Raw genomic sequence first — 10,331 nt, forward strand, 5'->3', positions numbered from 1 at the left:
TGATTGGCTCTAGTAGTTTTCTGGTGGCATCTTTAGGATTATCTATATATAGTATCATGTCATCTGTGAACAGTGACAGTTTTACTTTTTCTTTTCCAATTTGTTTTCCTTTTATTTCTTTTTCTTCTCTGATTGCTGTGGCTAGGAGTTCCAAAACTATGTTGAATAATAGTGGTGAGAGTGGACATCCTTATCTTGTTCCTGATCTTAGAGGAAATGCTTTCTGTTTTTCACCATTGAGAATGATGTTTGCTTTGGGTTTGTCGTATATGGCCTTCCTTATGTTGAGGTAGGTTCCCTCTATGCCCACTTTCTGGAGAGTTTTTATCATAAATGGGTGTTGAATTTTGTCAAAAGCTTTTTCTGCATCTATTGAGATGATCATATAGTTTTTCTTCTTCAATTTGTTAATATGGTATATCACATTGATTGATTTGCATATATTGAAGAATCTTTGCGTCCCTGGGATAAATCCCACTTGATCAATGTGTATGATCCTTTTAATGTGTTGTTGGATTCTGTTTGCTAGTGTTTTGTTGAGGATTTTTGCATCTATTTTCGTCAGTGATATCGGTCTGTAGTTTCTTTTTTTGTAGTATCTTTGTCTGGTTTTGGTATCAGGGCGATGGTGGCCTCATAGAATGAGTTTGGGAGTGTTCCTTCCTCTGCAATTTTTTGGAAGAGTTTGAGATGGATGGGTGTCAGCTCTTCCCTAAATGTTTGATATAATTCACCTGTGAAGCTATCTGGTCCTGGACTTCTGTTTGTTGGAAGATTTTTAATCACGTTTTCAATTTCATTACTTGTGATTGGTCTGTTCATATTTTCTATTTCTTCCTGGTTCAGTCTTGGAAGGTTATACCTTTCTAGGGATTTGTCCATTTCTTCCAGGTTGTCCATTTTATTGGCATAGAGTTGCTTGTAGTATTCTCTTAGGATGCTTTGTATTTCTGCACTGTCCATTGTATCTTGTCATTTTTCATTTCTAATTTTATTGATTTGAGTCCTCTTCTTTTTCTTGATGAATCTGGCTAAAGGTTTATCGATTTTGTTTATCTTCCCAAAGAATCAGCTTTTAGTTTTCTTGATCTTTGTGATTGTTTTCTTTGTTTCTATTTCATTTATTTGCTCTGATATTTATGATTTCTTTCCTTCTGCTAACTTCGGGTTTTGTTTGTTCTTCTTTCCTCTACTTCCTTTAGGTGTAAGGTTAGATTGTTTATTTGAGATTTTTCTTGTTTCTTGAGGTAGGCTTGTAATGCTATAAACTTCCTTCTTAGAACTGCTTTTGCTGCATCCCATAGGTTTTGGATCATTGTGTTTTCATTGTCATTTGTCTCCAGGTATTTTTTTATTTCCTCTTTGATTTCTTCAATGATCTCTTGGTTATTTAGTAACGTATTGTTTAGCCTCCATGTGTTTGTGTTTTTTATGCTTTTTTCCCTGTAATTTATTTCTAATTTCATAGCGTTGTGGTCAGAAGCAATGCTTGACATGATTTCAATTTTCTTAAGTTTACTGAGGCTTGATTTGTGACCCAAGATGTGATCTATCCTGGAGAATGTTCCTTATACACTTGAGAAGAAAGTGTAATCTGCTGTTTTCAGATGGAATTTTCTATAAATATCAATTAAATCTATCTGGTCTATTGTATCATTTAAAGCCTGTGTTTCCTTATTAATTTTCTGTCTGGATGATCTGTCTTTTGGTGTGAGTGAGGTGTTAAAGTCCCCCACTATCAGTGTGTTACTATCAATTTCCTCTTTTATAGCTCTTAGCTTTTGCCTTATGTATTGAGGTGCTCCTATGTTGTGTGCATATATATTTATAATTGTTATATCTTCTTCTTGGATTGATCCCTTGATCATTATGTAGTGTCCTGCCTTGTCTCCTGTAACATTCTGTAAGTCTATTTTATCTGACATGAGTATTGCCACTCCAGCTTTCTTTTGATTTCCATTTGTATGGAATATCTTTTTCCATCCCCTCACTTTCAGTCTGTATGTGTCCTTAGGTCTGAAGTGGGTCTCTTGTAGATAGCATACATATTCGGTTCTTGTTTTTGTATCCATTCAGCAAGTCTGTGTCTTTTGGTTGAAGCATTTGATCCATTCATACTTAAGGTAATTATTGATATGTATGTTCCTATTACCATTTTCTTAATTGTTTTGGGTTTGTTTTTGTAGGTCTTTTTCTTCTCTGTGTTTCCCACTTAGAGAAGTTCCCTTGGCATTTGTTGTAGGGCTGGTTTGGTGCTGCTGAATTGTCTTAGCTTTTGCTTGTCCGTAAAGCTTTTGATTTCTCCATTGAATCTGAATGAGATCTTTGCCAGGTAGAGTAATCTTGGTTGTAGGTTCTTCCCTTTCATCCCTTTAAATATATCGCGCCACTCCCTTCTGGCTTGTAGAGTTTCTGCTGAGAAATCAGCTGTTAACCTTATGGGAGTTCTCTTGTATGTTATTTGTCGTTTTCCCCTTGTTGTTCTTAATAATTTTTCTTTGTCTTTAATTTTTGTCAATTTGATTACTATGTGTCTCGTCATGTTTCTCCTTGGGTTTATCCTGCCTGGGACTCTCTGCACTTCCTGGACTTGGGTGGCTATTTCCTTTCCCATGTTAGGGAAGTTTTCGACTATAATCTCTTCAAATATTTTCTCAGGTCCTTTCTCTCTCTCTTCTCCTTCTGGGACCCCTGTAATGTGAACGTTGATGCATTTAATGCTTCCCCAGAGGTCTCTTAGGCTACCTTCATTTCTTTTCATTCTTTTTTCTTTATTCTGTTCTGTGGCAGTGAATTCCACCATTCTGTCGTCCAGGTCACTTATCTGTTCTTCTGCCTCAGTTATTCTGCTATCGATTCCTTCTAGTGTATTTTTCATTTCAGTTATTGTATTGTTCACCTCTGTTTGTTTGTTCTTTAATTCTTCTAGGTGTTTGTTCTTTAATTCTTCTAGGTCTTTGTTAAACATTTCTTGTATCTTCTCAATCTTTGCCTCCATTCTTTTTCTGAGGTCCTGGATCATCTTCACTATCATTATTCTGCATTCTTTTTCTGGAAAATTTCCTATCTCCACTTCATTTAGTTGCTTTTCTGGGGGTTTATCTTATTCCTTCATCTGGTACATAGTCTTCTGCCTTTTCATTTTGTCTTTCTGTGAATGTGGTTTTCATTCCACAGGCTACAAGATTGTAGTTCTTCTTGCTTCTACTGTCTGCCCTCTGGTGGATGAGGCTATCTGAGAGGCTTGTGCAAGCTTCCTGATGGGAGCGACTGGTGGTGGGTAGAGCTGGGTGTCGCTCTGGTGGGCAGAGCTCAGTAAAACTTTAATCCACTTGTCTGCTGATGGGTGGGGCTGAGTTCCCTCCTTGTTGGTTGTTTGGCCTGAAGTGACCCAGCAATGGAGCCTACAGGTGTTTTGGTGGGACTAATGGCGGACTCGGACTCCAGGAGGGCTCACACCAAGAAGTACTTCCCAGAACTTCTGCTGTCACTGTCCTTGTCCCCGTGGTGAGCCACAGCCGCCCCCCACCTCTGCAGGAGACCCTCCAACACTAGCAGGTAGGTCTGGTTCAGTCTCCTATGGGGTCACTGCTCCTTCCCCATGGGTCCTGATGCACACACTACTTTGTGTGTGCCCTCCAAGAGTGGAGTCTCTGTTTCCCCAAGTCCTGTCGAAGTCCTGCAGTCAAATCCCACTAGTCTTCAAAGTCTCATTCTCTGGGAATTCCTCCTCCTGTTGCTGAACCCCCAGGTTGGGAAGCCTGATGTGGGGCTCAGAACCTTCACTCCAGGGGGTGAACTTCTGTGGTATAGGTGTTCTCCAGTCTGTGAGTCACCCACCTAGCGGTTATGGGACTTGATTTTATTGTGATTGCGCCCCTCCTACTGCCTCATTGTGGCTTCTCCTTTGTCTCTGGATGTGGGGTATCTGTTTTGGTGAGTTCCAGTGTCTTCCTGTCGATGATTGTTCAGCAGTTAGTTGTGATTCCAGTGCTCTCGCAAGAGGGAGTGAGCACATGTCCCTCTACTCCGCCATCTTGAACCCAACATCAGGACATTTTAATTTTAATATTGTATGTAGGTTATACATTCATAAGGTTCCAAATTCAAAAAGTACAAAAGGGCAATGAGAAGTGTTCCAGCCCTGCCCTTGTTTATCTCCCTAAAGACAACTAAATGTTTCTAGATTTTTTAATACCCTTAAAGAATATCCTGTGTAAATAAGAAAATATATATATATATCTGTATGTGTATTACCCCATTAGAAGCGCACAAAAACTCTTTGAAAATATATCATTATTACTCCCATTGTACATGATGAAATTGAGGCTTGGAGCAATTAAGTGACTTACCTAAGGTCACACAGGTGGTAAATAGCAAAACACAGGTTCAAATCGCCTAACCACTACAAGTATTGTACCAAATTTTGAAAAAGAGAAGTGGAATTAACCTACTACAATGAAGGCATAGTTCAGGTATCAAAGAAGCAGGCACCCACATTCCCAGCTCATCTGGAAAGCTCAACTTGCCCCAAAATATCTCCCCTTGTCATAAGAAATTCCACCTTTTCAGATTTTTACTTAGGAGCTTAGAGTGCTCAGCTCTTCTCCTAGGGCTCCCTAATTAAAACAGAAATAGAAGTCCTGGAAGGCTGAATATATGCTAACACTTGGAAATTTGTTGGCTCTCCTTCCTAAGGCAAGGCACTGAAAGGGAGAGTCAGATGGGGTGGGCAGGGGGCATCCTTGAGGAGTGGGGACAGGAAACTGAAAGGCAAGACAGGACGTGACAAAGAAAACCACCTCATGGTTTCTCCTTGAACCTGCCCTAACTTAGGTTTACTAGGTTCAGCCACTGATCACCATCAGACCAGTCAATCTGAGTTGTTTTTAATATGATGACGAACATCAGTTTCATCCTTTCATCCAACATTCTCATCTGGCTCTTCTTTCGACCAAGGACATGTACATTGCCAGGAAGAGTGTGGGCAGTTAGTTCTCCCGCTCAGGAATCTGACGGTTCTGAGTTACCCAGGATCACCCACCTTAACACCTGCCAGTTTGTATCCTGAGTCCTAAGGAGCACTCCCCCTCCCCCCATGCCTCAAGTTCTGGATATAGCACAGCCTTGAACACAGCAACATCCAGCCCTCCAGCAGGAAAGTCCCAGGTATCCAGAGGCAAGAAAATGCGAAGATGAACTCAGGAACGATGAGCCGAATTGTGTTTCTGTTTGAACACGGATATTAAGGGCTTCATTCAGGTTACATCAGAGCCAATCCTCAGAATCAAGAGGAAGCTCATCCCTAATACACAGAAACTATAAGACGGAGGGAAAGGAGAGGTCAGGCCTCACCTTGGCAAGTGCCAATGACTGGCTCAGGATGGTATAAAATATTTGTTCTGAAGCCAGATATTTGCCTGATCATTTGGACACTGCTTGCACAACCAGAAAAATCAGTTAGGAAAATGTGTTGCTGTGTGAGGCTTGGAACTCAGTTATCTAAAATTGCAAGGCAAGGCAAAATTTTCATCCAAAGTGAGTGCCTTTGTTTGTCTTGACTGATTATTCTAACATCAACAGCCTCTAAATAAAGTGTTGAAGATCATGACATAACTCCATCTTTCTCATCCCTCCCATACGGTTTCAGTTGCCCAAAGTCCACCATTAACAACTCTTCCTGCTGAAATCTGGCTCTCTGAGGAAGAGCATCCAGAAACAGAAGACACAGATCAGGGAGTTTCCTCCTACTAGAACTGCTGCTTTAGTTTAACTTGAAAAAACCCACACCCAGTTCCTAATGTAAAACATCTGAACCACCAGGTCTTCCACAAGCAAGACGGTGCTTACGCTCTCAGCGCGCTCCATCCTACATGCAACCAACAGATTGCTTGCCGAGAAACAGAGCCTGGCTGCCAGGAGAGCAACATTCCACCAGACCCTGATTTAGCAAGACATTTCCATATCATACCCCCAACCAGCTGGAAATCTTCCACTGCTTTTGTGCAAAGATCTAACTCATCTCGCTGAATTTACTGATTTAAAAGTCTAATTCATTGCACAAAAAGTGTGACAGAAGGAAACCAAGTATACCAGCCTTCTCCTGCCAGATTGCCCCAGACTAAAGCTCTTGCATGTTCATTCTGTAAAAAATGGTCCAAATATGCTCTGCAGGAGATGCTGGTCCATTGGTCATCCTCCTATTCTTGCTGCAGAACCTTGGCTGACGGCACTGGAGGAAAAACAAGTTTATCAATTACAAGAGCAACTAAGCTCACTCCTCCGTGAAAAATATTAACAAGCCTAATGTCTCTTAAGCTTATGAAATAAGCACTGAAAATCACAAAGGACTCACAGTTTTAAAATGTGACATACTTTCTCTAAGCAGTGAGCTACCTAGAGATGCAATGTTTACATTGCAAACCCTCCCAGAGCAGGGGTCATGAGGCTCAGCTGTCCTTCAGTGTTCAGGGATGAGCCATTAAGTGCAACGGAGCCTGCCAGGGGACAGTAACTTGGAGAAGCAGCCCAGGGAAAAAAACGAAGTGAATCCATCTGCTAATTATAAAAATAGCACACACATACATGTAGCTATACATATACATTTTTTTTAAATATGGCTTTTACACACGTAATCAGCCCATAATGACTTTTCCTGGCTAATCATCAAGGCAAAAGTCTTCTCTTTTTCCTGCACCTTTCTAGGCTTCTTTTTAAAAAAAAACCTTCTTCTATATATAAATGATCAATTCATTTTCTGTAATTTGTAGTCCCCTCCCCATTTCCCCCACACTATCTATTTACACCATTGTCTGCCACAGCTCCTGGGCATCCTCAAACCCCCAGCTTCTCTCTTAGGTTAGGACAGGCATGTCCAGTAGGCACCAAAACCTCATCCCTACTGCTTTAATTATTTTATTGCCTCTAAGAGAAATCTCAGGATTGCAAACTACAAGGAGGCAGAGATGTGTCCACATATCTCAGTAGGAAGAGAGTATCATATGAAAAAAGATTATACTACGAGTCAAAAGGAACAATCCTTCTGATAACAAATCATCCTCTAAATGCACTTAGGTACCGATTGGAAGTGTACATGGGAAAATGATCCAACAGCACCACTTACAGTAAGAGCTGTTAAGTGCAACACTGTTGGTCCATGTCAGCAAAGAAAAGCAAGCCAGCTCATCAGAAAGGTTGACCTCCCCCATTCTCTGCAGAAAGACTGTGCACGGGACAGGAAGCCAGTGCAATTAGTTTGTCATCATTTGAAGGGAACACACAGATTCTAGCAAATCTTGGGGAGGAAATGTTCTTATCAGGCTCTGCTGACCGATGAGGAATGACTCCCACCTGAGACAAAGTGATTTTCACCAGAGGCTCCTAGTTCCTGGAAAGATAGACCAGGGAATCCTCTATTACATCTGGTATATATAAATAAAGCATTTCTTCCTTTGTAATCAAGGCTCTCCCCAGAACTCACACCAATCCAGACTTTATGAACTGCCTCTTCCAACTTGCTTTCAGGGTCTCCAGGTCAAAAAGAAATATAGCACAAAGATGCTTTCTCCTGAGGGATCATACATAAATTCACTCAGTCTGTTTCTTTTCCACATAGAGCAACAAAGCCATAAAGACTTCCATCCACTCTTTGGCTCCTTCTTGGTTAAGGTAAAATAAATCTTAGACCTCCGTCTGCATATGGCAGGTTACAGGCGAGTGAGGCTTGGCTAGGGAGATTTGACTTGGAAAAGTCCTCTCTAGGCCTCTGTATGCAAGCAAGCTGGCGGAGAGGTGCAAGCAATTATGGCTGCATTTCAATTCCCCAAACCCTATAATCAAGAAGAAGGAGGAGATATGGGGATATAGGTATATGTATAGCTGATTCACTTTGTTATAAAGCAGAAATTAACACACCATTGTAAAGCAATTTATACTCCAATAAAGATGTTAAAAAAATTTTAAATAAAATAAAAAATCAATTTGATAAATAATAAATTATATTGTTATTCTTAAAAAAAAAAGGAAAATTTTGTCTGTCCCTTCATATATGTGTGTTGATGAAAGAGAGAGTTTCAACTATCCTTTTTATTGACTACATTGTTTAAATTCACCAGACAGTGACTCCATCTTCACTTTGCCTGGATAGACCCAATTCAGGACACATTTTCAACAGCTTTAACCTCCTCAAATCAAAGAGAAGAATCAGCAGTATTATTAAATTCAAAGTTCAAATAAGGTCTTTTCTTATCTCATTTTTATTTGTAATGCGCCCATTCCTCCAAATGCCATAATCAGGTAAGATCACAAACCCTGACTGGGCAACCATATTATTAGAAAATGCAATTCTTACAATTCAGTGTGTAACTACACTTTTAATAAGCCCTCTACTCTTCCCCATGTATTCTCCATTAGACACGCCTTCTCAAATTTAAAGTCATAGATACAAAAATGTTATGCCTTTAGAGAGTCTAGTGACTGCCCAATCCTGTAATTTGATGGGTGAGAACACTGAAGCCCAGAGGAGGTTGTCATTTGTTCCCAAAGCCTTAAATAAATAAAAGGGAAGATGACCAGCTGACAATTCCCATTCATGTCCAAGGGCAGAGGCCTGCCCTTGGACATGAGTCCAAGGAGAGACTTAAGAAATACTGATACCTGGGCTCCACCTCCCAGAGATTCTGGCATAAGTGTCTAGGGTTTGACCTGGCCCTAGGTATTTTTTTCAAAAGTCCTCAGCTTATAAAAAGCTGGCAGGTTGGGTTTCCCTGGTGGCACAGTGGTTAAGAATCCACCTGCCAAGGCAGGGGACACGGGTTCGAGGCCTGGTCCGGGAAGATGCCACATGCCACAGAGCAAATAAGCCCGTGTGCCACAACTACTGAGCCTGCACTCTAGAGCCCGCGAGCCACAACTACTGAAGCCCGCATGCCTAAAGCCCATGCTCTACAACAAGAGAAGCCACCGCAATGAGAAGACCGCAACAAAGAGTAGCCTCCGCTCGCCGCAACTAGAGAAAGCCCACACACAGCAATGAAGACCCAACGCAGCCAAAAATAAATAAAAATTTTAAAAAATAAAAATAATAAAAAAAGAAAGCTGGCAGGTTATAAGCGAGCAAAGCCTGTACAGCCCGGTTTAAGAAAGAGGAGTCTAGATCAGTGGTTCTAGAACTTTAACTGCCTCAGAACTACCTGGAGGGCTTGTTAAACTACAGATGGCCTGGCCCCACCTCCAGAGTCTCTGGTTCAGGGGATCCTGGTGGGGCCTGAGTATCTGTATTTCTAACAAGCTCCATGCTAATGCTGCTGTTCCAGGGACCACATTTTGGGAATCCCTGCTAGTTAGACCATACGAGATCAAAGCTCAAACTCATTCCAAGAAATTTTCTAGACCCATAAACAAGCTGGAGTTGAAGCAAGCACCTTAAGGATGAAAAAAGTTTAATTATGAACACTTAAAGTATTTCGTCTGTTCCCTCATATACTCATATTTCTCTCAATGTATAATACTCCCAGCTTGCTTGTTTTCATCCTCAGAAATAACTTTTCCATCAGAACAAGTTCTAAACATAAGCTGTAAAAATATCTTGGGATACAGCCCCTGGAAAAACCCTGAGGGAGTCTGGCTCTGGGTTCCAGTCCAGATGGGCGGGTTGCAGCCATCCCTGCTTGTGTGAAGGGCGCCCCCTGGAGTTCTGCCACAGATGGTGCCCAGCATCTGACAGTTGGCGGAAAACACAGCCTCTTTGCTTTCCCCTCAGGAAGCCACCCCAAACTGCTCTGAGGAATCCCTTGAAACCCATGTTACCTCTAGGACAGCAGGTTTTCCCAAAAGCACTTTGCCTTTGCATCAGATTTATTATACGGCAACAAAGAAAAGAGCAACGCCGAAAAGACTTCTCTCTTTTTAAATTCATACTCCATTCATAGCACACTGTCATTATCAGTCTGTGCGAAGCCTCTCTCGTTTTATTTTTTCCCTCTTATTTCTGATCCTCAGCAACAAAGAAAAGAGCAATGCCTAAAAGACTTCTCTCTTTTTAAATTCATACTCCATTCATAGCACACTGTCATTATCAGTCTGTGCAAAGCCTCTCTCGTTTTATTTTTTCCCTCTTATTTCTGATCCTCACACTCATCCTCCCTATTTTTTAGGCAACCTCTCTAATATGTTAGAGATATGTCCTTCAATATGCATGTATCCCTGTAGAAATGAGTAGGGCTGCTCTGTATGCGTATGTGGCTTTAAATTACATAATGGCATCGTAATAGAAATCTCATTTCTTATCGTTACACTCAACGTCATGTTTTTAAGACCTACCCATGTTGCTT

Source organism: Pseudorca crassidens, chromosome 7, assembly GCF_039906515.1.
Source record: "Pseudorca crassidens isolate mPseCra1 chromosome 7, mPseCra1.hap1, whole genome shotgun sequence".
NCBI lineage: Eukaryota > Metazoa > Chordata > Mammalia > Artiodactyla > Delphinidae > Pseudorca > Pseudorca crassidens.